General features: G+C 38.3%; 1 protein-coding gene across 4 annotated transcripts in view; it reads left to right on the forward strand.

The window, feature by feature from the left end:
• Positions 1–6,637: 6,637 nt before the first annotated feature.
• The window catches only part of LOC139360910 (gamma-taxilin-like), a 42,195-nt gene continuing 31,904 nt past the window's right edge, over positions 6,638–16,928 (forward strand). For 2 of the 4 annotated variants that reach the window (XM_071089363.1, XM_071089366.1), the window contains exon 1: positions 6,638–6,766. The gene's annotated coding sequence lies outside the window, so the exon portion shown is untranslated. The other 2 variants (XM_071089364.1, XM_071089365.1) reach the window with 2 other exon arrangements.

Here is a 16,928-nt window from a genome sequence, read left to right on the forward strand (position 1 = left end):
TGGGAGACTTTAATACCCCACTGTTAACATTAGACAGATCAATGAGACAGAAAGTTAACAAGGATATCCAGGAATTGAACTCAACTCTGCACCAAGCAGACCTAATAGACATCTACAGAACTCTCTACCCCAAATCAACAGAATATACATTCTTCTCAGCACCACATAGCACTTATTCCAAAAATGACCACATAGTTGGAAGTAAAGCACTCCTCAGCAAATGGAAAAGAATAGAAATTATAACAAACTGTCTCTCAGACCACAGTGCAATTAAACTAGAACTCAGGACTAAGAAACTCAATCAAAATTGCTCAACCACATGGAAACTGAACAACCTGCTCCTAAATGACTACTGGGTACACAACAAAATGAAGGCAGAAATAAAGAGGTTCTTTGCAACCAATGAGAATAAAGATACAACATACCAGAATCTTTGGGACACAATTAAACCAGTGTGTAGAAGGAAATTTATAGCACTAAATGCCCACAAGAGAAAGCAGGAAAGATCTAAAATTGACACCCTAACATCACAATTAAAAGAACTAGAGAAGCAAGAGCAAACACATTCAAAAGCTAGAAGAAGGCAAGAAATGACTAAGATCACAGCAGAACTGAAGAAGATAAAGACACAAAAAACTCTCCAAAAAATCAATGAATTTGAAAAGATTGACAAAATCAATAGACCTCTAGCAAGACTAATAAAGAAGAAAAGAGAGAAGAATCAAATAGACGCAATAAAAAATGATAAAGGCGATATCACTACCAACCCCACAGAAATACAAACTACCATCAGAGAATACTATAAATACCTCTACGCAAATAAACTAGAAAACCTAGAAGAAATGGATAATTTCCTGGACACTTAAATTCTCCCAAGACTAAACCAGGAATAAGTTGAATCTCTGAATAGACCAATAGCAGGCTCTGAAATTGAGTCAATAATTAATAGCCTACCAACCAAAAAAAGTCCAGGACCAGACAGATTCAAAGCCGAATTCTACCACAGCTACAAGGAGGAGTCGGTACCGTTCCTTCTGAAACTATTCCGATCAATAGAAAAAGAGGGAATCCTTCCTAACTCATTTTATGAGGCCAACATCATCCTGATACCAAAGCCTGACAGAGATACAACCAAAAAAGAATATTTTAGACCAATATCCCTGAAGAACATCAATGCAAAAATCCTCAAGAAAATACTGGCAAACTGAATCCAGCAGCACATCAAAAAGCTTATCCACCATGATCAAGTGGGCTTCATCCCTGGGATGCTAGGCAGGTTCAACATACACAAATCAATAAATATAATCCAGCATATAAACAGAACCAAAGACAAAAACCACGTTATTATCTCAATAGATGCAGAAAAGGCCTCTGAAAAAATTCATCAGCCGTTCATGTTAAAAACTCTCAATAAATTCGGTATTGATGGAACGTATCTCAAAATAATAAGAGCTATTCATGACAAACCCACAGCCAATATCATACTGACTGGAAAAAAACTGGAAGCATTCACTTTGAAAACTGGCACAAGACAGGGATGCCCTCTCTCACCACTCCTATTCAACATAGTGTTGGAAGTTCTGACCAGGAAAATCAGGCAAGAGAAAGAAATCAAGGGTATTCAGTTAGGAAAAGAAGAAGTCAAATTGTCCCTGTTTGCAGATGACATGATTGTATATTTAGAAATCCCCATTGTCTCAGCCCAAAATATCCTTAAGCTGATAAGCAACTTCAGCAAAATCTCAGGATACAAAATCAATGTGCAAAAATCACAAGCATTCTTATACATCAGTAACAGACAAACAGAGAGCCAAATCATGAATGAACTCCCATTCACAACACCTTCAAACAGAATAAAATACCTAGGAATCCAACTTACAAGGGATGTGAAGGACCTCTTCGAGAACTAGAAACCACTGCTCAGTGAAATAAAAGAGGACACAAACAAATGGAAGAACATACAATGGATAGGAAGAATCAATATTGTGAAAATGGCCACACTGCCCAAGGTAATTTATAGACTCAATGTCATCCTCATTAAGCTAACAATGACATTCTTCACATAATTGGAAAAAACTGCTTTAAAGTTCATATGGAACCAAAAAAGAGCCCGCATCGCCAAGACAATCCTCAGCCAAAAGAACAAAGCTGGAGGCATCACACTACCTGACTTCAAACTATACTACAAGGCTACAGTAACGAAAACAGCATGGTACTGGTACCAAAACAGAGATATAGACCAATGGAACAGAACAGAGCCCTCAGAAATAATACCACACATCTACAGCCATCTGATCTTTGACAAACCTGACACAAACAAGAAATGGGGAAAGGATTCCCTATTTAATAAATGGTGCTGGGAAAATTGGCTAGCCATAAGTAGAAAGCTGAAACTGGATCCTCTCCTTATTCCTTATATGAAAATTAATTCAAGACGCATTAGAGACTTAAATGTTAGACCTAAAACCATAAAAACCCTAGAAGAAAACCTAGGTAATATCATTCAGGACATAGGCATGGGCAAGGACTTCATGTCTAAAACACCATAAGCAATGGCAACAAAAGCCAAAATTGAGAAATGGGATCTCATTAAACTAAAGAGCTTCTGCACAGCAAAAGAAACTGCCATCAGAGTGAACAGGCAACCTACAGAATGAGAGAAAATTTTTGCAATCTACTCATCTGACAAAGGGCTAATATCCAGAGCCTATAAAGAACTCAATCAAATTTACAAGAAAAAAAACAAACAACCCCATCAAAAAGTGGGAAAGGATATGAATAGACACTTCTCAAAAGAATACATTCATACAGCCAACAGACACATGAAAAAATGCTCATCATCACTCACCATCAGAGAAATGTAAATCAAAACCACAATGAGATACTATCTCACACCAGTTAGAATGGTGATCATTAAATAGTCAGGAAACAACAGGTGCTGGAAAGGCTGTAGAGAACTAGGAACATTTTTACACTGTTGGTGGGACTGTAAACAAGTTCAACCATTGTGGAAGTCAGTTTGGCGATTCCTCAAGGATCTAGAACTAGAAATACCATTTGACCCAGCCATCCCGTTACTGGGCATATACTCAGAGGATTATAAACCATGCAGCTATAAAGACACATGCACACCTATGTTTATTGCAGCACTATTCACAATAGCAAAGATTTGGAATCAACCCAAATGTCCATCAGTGACAGACTGGATTAAGAAAATGTGGCACATATACACCATGGAATACTATGCAGCCATAAAAAAGGATGAGGTCGTGTCCTTTATAGGGACATGGATGCAGCTGGAAACCATCATTCTCAGCAAACCATCGCAAGAACGGAAAACCGAATACCACATGTTCTCACTCATAGGTGGGAATTGAATAATGAGATCACCTGGACACAGGAAGGGAAGCATCACACACTGGGTCCTATTATGGGGAGCAGGTGTGGGTAGGGATAGCATTAGGAGATATACCTAATGTAAATGATGAGTTAATGGATGCAGCACACCAACATGGCATATGTATATATTTGTTACAAACCTGCACGTTGTGCACATGTACCCTAGAACTTAAAGTATAAATAAATAAATATATATATATATATATGAAAAGAAAAGAAAATATAGTTGTACGACTTACGCTTCCTAATTTCCAAACTGGCTACAAAATGACAATAATAAAAACAGTGTGATACTGGTGTAAGGACAGGGTTATAGGTGAATACAGCAAAAATCAGAGTCTAGAAATGAGCTCTAACATCTGTGATGAGCTGATTTTCACAAAGATGAGAAAACCATTTGATGCAGGAAAGAGTAGCCTTAAACAAAACAAAGCAAAGAGTATCCAGAAACAAACAAATATCAACAACCAAAGTATAAAGTTGGATCCTACCAAATTAATTTAAGATGGTTCAAAGTTATAAATGCAAGAACTAAAATTATGGAATTTTTAGAGAAATAAATCATCGTAAATCATCATGTACTAGGATTAGCCAGTGGCTTCTAACATGTGACATCAAAACATACAAATGCAAAATAAAAACTGGGTATGTTGAATTAAAAACTTTTACAGAGCAATGGATACCATGAAGAAAATAAAAATGAAAGTCAGAGAATAAGAGAAAGTATTTGCAAACTATGTCTACCAAAGGATTTATATCAGAATGTATAAGGAAACCTTAAGTGTCAATAGAAAAAGACCAACTCAAATATTAAAAAGGTAAAAGATTTGAATAGGCATTTTCCCAAAGAAGATATGTAAATGACCAATAATCACCTAAAATGATGCTTGATGTCATTAACGTACAAGGAAATGCACATCAAAACTACAATATACATACAATTATGATTTTGTCAATTAAAATAACGATTATTAAATGTAAAGCCACAATAAGATACACTCAGTGAAATGGTTAATCCAACAGAGTGGTAAAAACAAGTATGGTGAAGATGTTGAGAAATTAGAATCCTTATATGTTGCTAGTAGGCATATAATGTTGTGCCGCTGCTGTGGAAAACGTCTGTCAGTGCTTCAAACAAATTAAACATCAAATTACTACATGATCCAGCAATTCCAAACAATTCAAAATAGATAGTCAAATACTTGCACATGAATGTTCAAAGCACCACTATATAAAATAGCCAACAAGTGGAAACAACTCAATTGTTGATGGAAAAGTAAACAAAATGTAAATCCAATCAATGGAATATTAGAGCTGCAAAGTAAATGAAGTCCAGTTGTTCCGTGGTATGCAGGGAGATTGGTTCCAGGAACCCCTGTGCACGAGATACCAAAATATATGTTTGCTCATGTCCCTGATACAAATGTGTAGACTGGGTAATATGGCGAAAACCTGTGTCTACCAAAAAGGTACAAAAATTAGCCTGCCATTATCGTGAGCTTGTAGTCCAAGCCACACGGTGAGGCGGAAGGATTGCTCGAGCATCAGAAACAGAGGTGGCAGTGAGCCAAGAATGTATCATCGCACTCATCATAGGTGACAGGGTCAGGCCCTGTCCTTCCCATCCCCCGACAAAAACGTGTAGTATTTGCACATAACCTATGCGCCTCCTCCTGTGTGTGTGTGTATATATATAAATACAATTTTTTTTTCTTATGACGGAGTCTCGCTCTGTCGCCCAGGCTGGAGTGCAGTGACAGGATCTCAGTTCACCGCAAGCTCCGCCTCCCCTCACTGCAAGCTCCGCCTCCCCGGTTCAGGCAGTTCTCCTGCCTCAGCCTCCCGAGTAGCTGGGACTACAGGTGCCTCCTGCCACGCCCGGCTAATTTTTTTTTTTTTTTTTGTATTTTTAGAAGAGACGGGGTTTCACCGTGTTAGCGAGGATGGTCTCGATCTCCTGACCTCGTGATCCGCCCGCCTCGGCCTCCGAAAGTGCTGGGATTACAGGCGTGAGCCACCGCGTCCGGCCCCTCCTGTACATTTTAAATCACTTATATATTACTTATAATATCTAATACAAAGCACATGCTATGTAAGTAGTTGCTATATTGCTTAGGGGATAAGGACAAGAAAAAAGTCTGTACATATTTGGCGCAGATACAACCATTCATTTATTTTTCCCGAATATTTTTGATCTGTGGTTGGTTGAATCTACAGATGTCTAGGGATTCAGAACCCACTAATAAGAAGGGCTAACTGTATTGATGTTATACTACGGCCTTGGAAACAAAACTGTTATTTTAAGCAAAAGAAGCTAGCCACTAGCCACAAATACCACTCACATCAGGATTACATATATATATATATGAAAAATTAGTAAGTTGTACATTTAAAAACAAGGCAATGCATAGTATATGAATTACCTGATCTCCCAAGTTTTGGTGACTGGGAGTAATTGCATCTAAAAGAAGCAGGTGATATTTTTCAGGGAATTCCCCCTCGTCTCCACTGCCAACCGTTCATATCAAGGAAAATAAGTGGACTTAACAAACGTAAAAATGAAAGGAAGAAATGGATAGCGGAGAAAGTGGAGTCCATTTAACATGTACTAGGTGAAAACTGTTGCGGAGAGTTGTTCCAGGCCCGTGTGGGTCAGCGGGGAACAGTACCTGGTCCCCATTGCACTGGACAGGCTGGAGTCTGGGTGGGCATCGCAGTTTAAAAACTGATATTCTGAAAGCCAATGCACCCACACTTTAAAGTCATATACTTTTTATCCCTACATCATTGATGACTAGGAACAGCAGGTGACGTCCTTATAAGATTAAGCAATAAGAAAATAGACTTCATGTGTACTATCACTTGTCCTTAATTTCGTACATTCTGTAACAGAAGAATACGGTTGGAATAAAAATCGAAACCTTTCCAGCACGGTAATGAGTACCTTACCACACGGGAAACACCAGGCTGGGAACTACAAATCCCAGTTGGCCACACACAGAAGAAATACTCTCTTTCCTAGAATGCTGCATTACACTCCAATCCCGAGCAGTTCCAGAGAGCCGCGCAGCCTGCTGGGACTTGGAGTTCTTTAACAGGCGTAGGTTCTCGCGGCCACTTTGCGCTCTTTCCGCCAGAAGCCGAGACCAGGATTTAATGTTCCCCACCCTCTGGCACTCCCCAAGATAGGTTGGTAGTGTTAGGATGAGTGGATGGCGGAGGTCAACCTCCTCCGGTCACGTGGGGTACTTGGCATGTAGAGATTGGTCACCAGAGTTATAGGGCCAGGCTTTAAGCCCAAGAGCTTCCGTGATGCTACTCTGCCAGTTTTGCCGCTGAAGTCACCTCGTGCGAAGTAGGGAAAGAGGTAATACCCAGAAGAGGCAACGGCGGCGGCGCCAAGACGATTGGTGCCAAACAGGGCTGAAAGCAGCTCAGCTTTGGGGTGGGTTCCGGTCCAGAGGGGTGGAGAAGAATGGCTGAGGGCGCACCCTGGTCTCAACGGGAAGGGATGCAACCCCGAGGGCGAGCTAGGTATGAAAGCCACGAGTGACCGGCACCACGGGGACCCACGCACCGGGTGTTCCCTTTCCTGTCCCTGCCGTCACCCTACTCCTGGTACCTGTCACCACCGTCTAGGGCTTACTTGGTTCACAGGCTAGTTATCTTCTCAAGCTGGTGACAGAAAGTATTGAGGTGCGCTACGCCAGTTGAGGTGAAACTGTTACGCAGTATGAAAGCCAGGCTTTGTAACTGGATCTGCGCTTTGCACCCCTAGCTACGCTGTCTCCTTTCCCTCTCAGCCACAGGACCGGATGGCAAGTGGTCGCAGCCAGTAGGTGAGACCGATTGGGCTCTGGGGCTTCAGTACTTGGCGCTACCTGCACAGCTACATCTCCAGCCAAGGAGGAGAAGTGATGCCAGAGGACCTCGATCTAAATTGGGCACCATTATTGTATGACAACTTCTCTTGCAAAACCTCTCTCTCTCTCTCTCTCTCTCTCTCTCTCTCTCTCTCTCTCTCTCTCTCTCTCTCTCTCTCCCCCACCCCCTCTCTTTCCTCTCTCTCCGCTCTCTTTTCGTTTCTCCCTTCTTTGTTTCATTGCTGTTTCTCTGTGCTGTGCACGCCAGAGAAGAAACTTAAGTGCGGCGTCTTTGATCTCTCAATCCTGGAGACACAAGAACATTTTCCTTACTTTACTCAAATCGTTTCCATTAAATACCGCAAAATTAAGACGGCGTTTAAAACAGTTGAAATCCCTTTTCTTCTGGGGTTTGGTGCCTAAAGATTAGGAAAGTTTGCACAAGGAGGGCGCTGTAGCATATACAGCTTTCAGGACCCTGAAATATAGAACTGCAAAGAAACGGACTAAAATGGTTCAACCCCCTTTATTTTTCTTTCATTTTAGACATGTTCAAATGTTCAACGTCCTACCTTACCACTTACTTCATTATGCATTTCAGTACTCAAAAAATCATTCCTTTGTGAAATGTTGAAATAATTTCTAATCTGTTTCATGAGCTTCAAAAAGGAGGAAAAAAGATTCAGTTTACATTTCAGCAAAATGTCTCTTTTTAAAGCGGATTTACAGTACATTTACACTTGAGCAAAGTTAGGTTTTGAAGACTTGCTTAGGGTCAGATGTATTTATTTATTTATTTTTGGTCTGCGCAGGAAGATGTTACTGCTCAATTATCTTTCTCTCTCTGTCTTTCCCCTCTTCTCTCCTTGTATTCTAACAGAAAGGTTCAGAACGTGCATAATTAAGAAAGAAACTGTTGCCTGAACTTACTGGGGGAGTCAACATTGTCACTTTGGACATGACACTTATTTTCAGTATTTGCTTCTCCCACGAGAGAACTGTAATAATAAAACATTGCAATTTAATACATAAGCTCAGTAAGTTCCTGTTTATGCTCCTTGGGATGAAACAAAAAGTCCTTCAATTAGAAACAAAGGTTTAATCAACTAGCATTTTTAATGACCATGTTAAAACTAAAGTTAATGTCCTTTGAAGAGCGGAGCTCTAGTTAACAGCTAGCTGTGAATATGCAGAATTTACTTCTATCTCTGTCTTACTTTTCTGTACTTACCTCATACTCTTTTCTTCTTTGCTCATGTTTCTGGCCATCTTTTTGCGTTGGGTTACTTTCTTTCGTTATTCAACTGAGATGGGATTGAAATACATAGCTAATTTTTTTTTTATTATTTTTAAAAATTGTTGAATATTTTGTATATACAAATTCACTTTTTGGTTACTTGCTTATCACCTTTATTTTTTATTTCCTCTATGTCACTGACTGGGAAATAAAAATTACTTAATTTTAGCTAAACATCTGCCCCTCTTTTCCAGGATGCAGAAATAATATTTGTCTTGTTTTAAAAAAATCTTAAGTGAATTAAAAAGAAAAGTGACTCTGTCATTCTTTGGTAAGTTACAATACAAGTCAGAAACTAGAGAAGATGGGTTTTTTTAAGTTTTGTTATTCTCGTGCTGCCTTTCTGTCCCTTAAGTTTTGTCTGTTTTTGCTTAATATGTTTTGGGCTTAAGTGAATATAAATTAATATTTGTTAAATCTACTTGGTGGATTACCCTTTTATTAATGGATAGCATCCTTTGTCTCTTTAAAAATATTATGTCTTAAGGTTTATTTTGTGTAATATTAGCGTAATTGTCTTAGTTCTCTTTTGCTTATTATTTTGATGAAATATCTTTTTCTCTTACCACTTATGGTCAAGTGTATAATAAAGTAGTTTGAATTGGTTTATTGTTTATGATAAACTAGTTTGAATCTTAGATTCAGTGGTGTACAGAAACTTTGCTCCTTTATAGTTTTGCACTCTGCCTTCTGATTGTCACATGTTACATCTTTATACCGTGTGTGTCAATATCATTTTGTTTTATAAATTTCTTTTTTAAATCATATACAAAAAAACTTACAATCCCCAAGTTTAATAATGCTGACTTTTATATTTACCTACATATTTATCTCTACCACTCTTCTTCATTTCTCTATATATGTTTGAATTATTGCCTATTGTCCTTTTATTTCTGACTACAGGGCCCTCTTTTGCATTGTTTTTGTAGGGCAGATTTATTAGTAGTATATTCTTTCAGCTTTTGTGTATCTGGGAATATTTCAGTTTCTCTTTTATTTTGAAGGATAGTGTTTGAGTTTTTCCTACTTGACAGATCCTGGAGCTTCTTGGATGTGCAAATTAATGATTTTCATCAAATGTGAATTTGGTTTTGGCTATTCTGCAGATATCCTTTCCCACCCCTTTCTTTGCCTCCTCTTCCTGTTGTTTGTAGTAGGCATGTCTCTGTATGTTGGAGAGTATCAAAGGTCTTTTAAGCTCTGTTGATTTTTATTTATCCTTTGTTTTCTGTTCCTCAGACTGTATAATTTCAGTTGACTTAGCTTCCAGTTTGTTGATTCTTCTGCCTGCTCAAATCTGGTGTTGAGCCCATCTAGTAAAATGTTCATTTTGTTGTACTTTTCAGCTTGGGAATTTAATTTGGTTGCTTATGTATTATTTTGTTCACTTACTGTTTTCCTGATTTTCTTTAGCTCTTTGTTCATGGTTTCCCACTTAGCTCTTTGAATATATTTATGACCGTTGGTTTATAAACCATTAATAAGTCTAAAACCTGGGCTGCCTCCAGTATGTTTCTTTTAATTTTTTTTTTTTTTTATTTCGTACGTTGCCCATACTTTCCTGTTTTTTTTGTTGTTGTTGTTGTTTTGTTTTTTTTGTATGACTTATAATTTTTTTTTTAAACCAAAGGCTTTGAGTATTACCATATGGTAACTGTCAAATAAATTCAGATTTAGACATTAAAGAAATTGTTCTACTAAAGAGAACACTGAATTCAGGAAGCTTAAACATCTTAAAATCAACCAAATATTTTTCTTTCATAGGGAGGGATAAGCAGGATTAGTAGAAATTTAAGGACAAATTCAACAAGCAAATAGGGAGAACAGAGAGCAGGAAATGTATCTCACATGATAAACCAGTTCTTCAGATGAACTGTTAAAGAGAGTCTGTGCTCTATTTTAGTGCATGACCAATGGTAAGACAAAATTTGAGGTCTGTAGATGAGAGAAAAGCCTGAATATTCTTAGGTCAAAAGAAAGCATAGATACCCTTTGGCCCTGTCTTGAAGTGGCATTGGAGAATACTTGGTCATAACACTGGAAATCAGATTCTGTCTACTCACCAGGGTTTGTGGTTCCTGGGTTTTTTTTTTTTTTTTTTTTTTTTTTTTTTAGTGAATTTTGGGGTTTGTTTAGTGACCAGACTACTTTTGTGAAGACTGTTTGTTATGTGTGTGTTTCAGAAGTCTCTACATTAGTTTGTGGTCAGCTAGTGAGTTAAATTTTATGAAAAGCCTGGAACAAACAAAAACAGCAGTAAAAACTTCCAGTCTTTGTAGATTGGCTGCCTTCAGCCAGTTGATTGGCTAGGCAATTTAAAACTTACCTTAAGTACCACAGTTGGCCCTTTGTGTCTGTGAGTTTCACTTTTGTAGATTCAACCAACTGTGGATTGAAAATATTTGCAAAATTAAAAATAGATGGTTTCATTTGTACTGAACACGTACACTTTTACACTTTTTTCTTGTAATTTCTCTTAAACCATACAGCATAACAGCTATTTACATAGTATATACATGGTATTAGGTATTCTGAGTACTTGAGAGTTAAAGTATATGGGAGGCTGTGAGTAGTTATTCTGAGTACTCGAGAGTTAAAGTATATGGGAGGCTGTGGGTAAAGTATATGGGAGGCTGTGGAAATACTATAACATTTTATATAAGGGAATTGAGTGTTCTTAGATTTTGATATTTGCAGGTGGTGTGGGATGGGGGTCTGCCTGGAACCAAGGAATTCCCCAAAGGAGGATGGTGCCTTGTGTGCATCCTGACGGTCAGCCAGAGGAGAAAACATAGGGTTTTCTAAGTGTGCATCCTGCTTTGGACATACATGTATCCTTGTAGGTCCCATGGTATTTTTCAATCCTTTATAAAACCTTAACTTTTTTTGTGTATTTATTTTCCAGCCTCTTAATTGAAGGGGTGGCCTGCCCCTCCACACCTGTGGGTGTTTCTCGTTAGGTGGAACGAGAGACTTGAGAAAAGAAATGAGACACAGAGACAAAGTATAGAGAAAGAAAAAGTGGGCCCAGGGGACTGGTGCTTAGCATACAGAGGACCCACGCGGGCACCGGTCTCTGAGTTCCCTTAGTATTTATTGATAATTATCTTTACCATCTTAGAAAAAGGGAAGTGACAGGATAATAGGATCATCGTAGGGAGAAGGTCAGCAGTAAGACATATGAATAAAGATCTCTGTGACATGAATAAGTTTAAGGAAAGGTGCTGTGCCCTGATATCAAACATCTTCATAAACCTTTTTAGTGCATAAAGAGCAGCATTGCGCTAGCAAGTCCCACCTTTCGCCCTAAGGCGGTTTTCTCCTTTCTCAGTAAACAGAACATACAATCGGGTTTTATACCGAGATGTTCCATTGCCCAGGGACGGGCAGGAGACAGATGCTTTTCTCTATCTCAACTGCCAAGAGGCCTTCTTTCCTCTATACTAGACCTCCTTAGCACAGACCCTTCACGGGTGTCAGGCTGGGGGACGATCAGGTCTTTCTCTTCCCACGAGGCCATATTTTAGACCATCACATGGGGAGAAACCTTGGACAATACCTAGCTTTTCTAGGCAGAGGTCCCTGCAAACTTTGGCAGTGTACGTGTCCCTGGGTACTTGAAATTAAGAGAATGGTGATGACTTTTAACCAGCAAGCTGCCTGCAGGCACTTGTTTAACAAAGCACATCCTGCACAGCTCAAAATCCATTAAACCTTGAGTCACCACAGCACATGTCTCTTGCAAGGACAAGGTTGGGGATAGGGTCACAGATTAACAGCATCTCAAATACAGAACAAAATGGAGTCTCTTATGTCTACTTCTTTCTATATAGACACAGTAACAGTCTGATCTCTCTCTCTTTTCCCCACACTTACTTTCCCTTCAGGCTTTTTAGCCTATGTACTACTTTTTTCCTCTGTTTACTCCTTACTTCTAGTGACTGTCTTCAATAAATCTCACCAGCAGGCCACAACAGCCCTGAGAAGTTTCTGTGGCCTTCCCCTGGGGAACCACTAGACAAGTCAACCCCACCACCGTAGCTCGGTTTTTAAGAGCAATGTTTATATTCCCTACTGTGGCACCAGCAGTTCACACCAGGAATACTAGCTGCTTTCCTAATGGTTGCCCTCAAGGTAGAGATTAGGGATGGTAGGCAGGTAAATTAAAATGCTACAGATCTCTTTCTGAAATGTATCTTCTTTTTTTTAATCAAGTATTCCCCTGGTTATTGTAAGTTCTGATTAGATTCTGGAGTTTCAAAGTACTTTATTTAGACAATTTTTGCTTATATAAAGTTAAGTTTTAACCTGATGTCTAAATTAAATCCCTTTGTCTCTTTTCTCTGTCTCTTCCCAGTTCTTTTTTCCTTGATCTTAATGTGATGTACAAAGTAACTTTTAGATGCTATAGTATCTGTGACCGCATTTAGACATATAAAGTATTATATAAATTTAATATACTGTTCAAAGCAGTGCATGTGAACTGTGTTCAAATTTTACCAGGTAGTATATTCAAAAGAAAAAAAGATGTTAGTTGACCTCAGTATCCACTCAGACCCTGAGATTATGTTTTTATGATTCAGCCCATTTCCTAGTTGAATTTATGTTGGTACTTAAAACTGTGAGTTTTATGAGTTGATGATGAGTTGATGGGACAGATTTATAAAATATCCCGTGTTGTCTCTCTGTGCCACCAAGATAATTTTGTTAATCTTCATTGCCTTGGATTTTTTTTAGAATGTAACAATTCCAAAATGGCCTTCAATGATCCTCACTCCAGTACACTACTCCCCCTTTAATATGTCATGATAATATTTGCTAGAGAAGATGATACATTTTGTGTTCTCACACAAGGCAGTATTGTTTGGTGGAGAGCTGATTCTAGAAGTTGTGCTATTAGTTTGGAAGAGAGTTTCTCTTTTAAGAATTGAAGTGTGAACCACATTAAAGGCAATAACATATATGTGGTGGATAGAATAATATGCCCCAACTGGTCAAATAATATTTATGTCCTGATCTCTGGTACCTGTGAATATGTTGCCCTGCTTGGCAAAGCTTGATTTGCACATGTCACAAAGTAGGATCCTGAAATAGGAAGATTATCTTGGATTATATTGGACGAGTGTAATCAATCACAGTTCTTTTACGAGGAGGGCAGGAAGATCAGTCAGAAAAAGAGGTGTCCCAGGAATATATGTTTTATTTGTTTTTAAAATATTTTAAAATAAGAAAGAAGATTAAAAGGAGAATTTATAGCTCCCACTTCCCCCACCAAAAAAAGTAAGGAGATGTCAGAGAGACACAGAAAAAGAGAGAAAAGAGAGAGAGTGAGAGAGACGTCTGAGGATGTTTTGCTGTTGATTTTAAAGATGGAGGCAGGAATATAAACCAAATAATGGAGACAACCTCTGTAAACTGAAAAAGACAAAACAGATTATCCTCTGTGAAATAATAAATATATTTGGTCCTTGCCCCCTTTTCCTAACATACAGCTCCTAAAACCCTTGTTGTTGGGACGCTAAGATAATTTTTTCTTCTAATATGTAGTCTTTGACCTCCAGTTCCTGACACAGAGCTCTTATGACCTTCCTAATTTCATGAGTAATAGGAGCATTTGACAAATAGCTCCTAAATCCCTTGGAATTTCCTGGTGATAGGAGAATCTTTTTCTAATGAAGTGACTGTTGGTGTGTTCTTAGCCCCAGAATGGGAGCCGGTTGCCAGAGAAACTAACCTTGTGATTAGAAGATTGGGACTTTCAGTCTTATCCCAAACTCTTCAGGGACGGCACCAGGGGCTGAAGGTTTAGTTGATCACCAGCCACCAGTAATGTAGTCAGTTATGCCTATGCACTGAAGCCTCGTAAAAACCTAGTGAATGAGGTAACTTCCAGATAGCTTGATGTGTGAAGGGTCCAAGAGGTTCCTGGAACAGGGAAGCCTCATGCTCCTTCCCACATACTTCATTATTTGCATCTCTTCTGTCTAGCTCTTCATTTGTATCCTTTGTAATATTCATTATAATAACCCTGTAAGTGTAAGCGTTTCTCTAACTTCTGTGAGCAACTCTAGCAAATTAATTGAACCTAAGGCGGAGGTTGAGGGCAGCATAGTTTACAAAATGAGCCCTGTGGCTGACATCTGAAATGGGGGCAGTCTAGTGGGACTGACATCTTAAATTGTAGAGATTTTCATTCTTTCTAGGTTACTAGTGACCAGAATTAAATTGAATCCTAGGCTGCCCATTTGTTGTCTGCTGAAGAATTGCTAAGAATGGAGAGAAATACTCACATATTGGTGACCAGAGATGAAATATTCTGTATTGAGAGTTTAGAAGAGCACACTTAGAAGAGATTTAGTGTTTTGTTTTTCCTATCAGTCTTGCAATAGTGTCAACATATGTTAAAATGATCTGTGTAAAAATAAAAGGCTTGATGTCTCTTAACTTATTATTATTGGTTTAATTGGAGCTGGGGAAGTGTAGCTTCATAAAATTGTGACCAAGTAGTTCCATTTAGGTAATCTATTAAAGTAGAGAACCATTGGATATCTAGAAATGTATGACTTGACGATGCTAATTGAGTGACCCAGTTGTTGGCCTTTTCCAAAACAGGTAAAGCAAAAGCATATTTCACCATCTTTGGGCATTACAGTCTTTGGTTTTGGATTTCCTGATTCTTTTGCTGCCAAGGTTAGCATTTAGATTCATAGAGATATCTCCACTTGCAAATAATCACAGTGTTAGAGTTTTAGAACTAGTTGTAACCCCTTTCAGTTTTGTAGATAAAATAGTCATAAGTATTAAGTGTAAATACAATGCAGTTGTGCATGCTTTAAAAGACAAACAATATACGTGATCTAAGATAGAGGATTACTTTATGAGAACCTACTAGTAGTATAGAAATTATGAAACTAAACATAACTATAATAATTTACCCTTTCTGAAACTCTTTTACTAATTCTAGACTTCTTTTGGTTTCCTCATTCCTAAATTTAGCAATGACTATTTCTCTTCTAATTTACCTGTGAGTAGTTCTGTGTATTCGTTTGTGTACCACAGCAATCACTGCAGGTACTTTCGCTGTTAGAGGTGGTACTTGTACTAACTCCTAGGATGTTACTTTGTTGGAGTTTTATATTCTCCATCAGAACTCCATGTTTACTCTGCTCTTGAAAGACCATACTCTTTGGAATGTTGTAGTTATTGATAATCATTTATTCTTATGTTTCCATGTCTTTGATTCATATCCCTGGACAAACTGTAATTGGCTCATCCTGAGATTATCTGTTTATCATAACTGCCTATAAGTTATTTCTCTAGAGTAAATGAAAAAGTAGATTAAATGCTGTTACAACTGGCTTCATGACAGTGAGCCAAACAATGAAGGACAAGGGAAAATGCTTTATATGAATTCTCTGTCACCACTCATTTGCATTAATTGATATACCAAGCACTTAGCAATTTGAGACCTATATCTTACGTATAATTGGCTAAGAAGAAAGTGAAACTTTTCACATTTCCCTGGATTTGCCTAACAATAGGTGCCAACATCTGGACTTCACTAGACGATGTCTTTCCTTTGATTCTTTATATATCCCTGCTGTACTTAGGTAGCACTTCTCAAACTTTTTGGCCTAGGATACTTTTAGTTAAAAATTATTGTCTGAGTGCAGTGGCTCATGCCTGTAATCTGGGCACTTTGGGAGACTGAGGCAGGTGGATCATTAGGTCAGGAGATTGAGACCATCCCATCTAACGTGGTGAAACCCCGTCTCTACTAAAAAATACAAAAAATTAGCCAGGAGTGGTGGCGGGCACCTGTAGTCCCAGCTACTTGGGAGGCTGAGACAGGAGAATGGCGTGAACCTGGGAAGTGGAGCTTGCAGTGAGCCAAGATTGCCCCACTACACTGCAGCCTGGGCGACAAAGTGAGACTCCATCTCAGGAAAAAAAAAAAAAAAAAATTAAGATCTTAATGTGGATTCAGTGAACTCTTTTCTGTGTTATATTAAACTTCAGTAATTTTTTTAATGTTTTAAGTGAATTTTATGCCTTTCAATAATTTTGTAATGTTTGTCATTTGGAAACACTGGTTCACTGAGTTGTATAGATCTTTCAGATGGTTTACAATATTAGAAAATGAGATTTGTCAATATTAGTTACTACCCTTATCGGAAAAGTCTTCAAAGAGTGGGAAACTGCCAGACTAATGTAGATTGAAACTTTCCAAAATTCTAATTTTCACTAGAAAGCTTGATTTTTATCATTGCAATGAATAACTATATTGTTTATCCTCCCATACTTATTTGGTTCATTTTCTGTAAAATGTCTGACCTTAGGATAACCATAGTAATAAGAACTATTATACT

The sequence above is a fragment of the Macaca nemestrina genome, chromosome Y, assembly GCF_043159975.1.
Source record: "Macaca nemestrina isolate mMacNem1 chromosome Y, mMacNem.hap1, whole genome shotgun sequence".
Taxonomy (NCBI): Eukaryota; Metazoa; Chordata; class Mammalia; order Primates; family Cercopithecidae; genus Macaca; species Macaca nemestrina.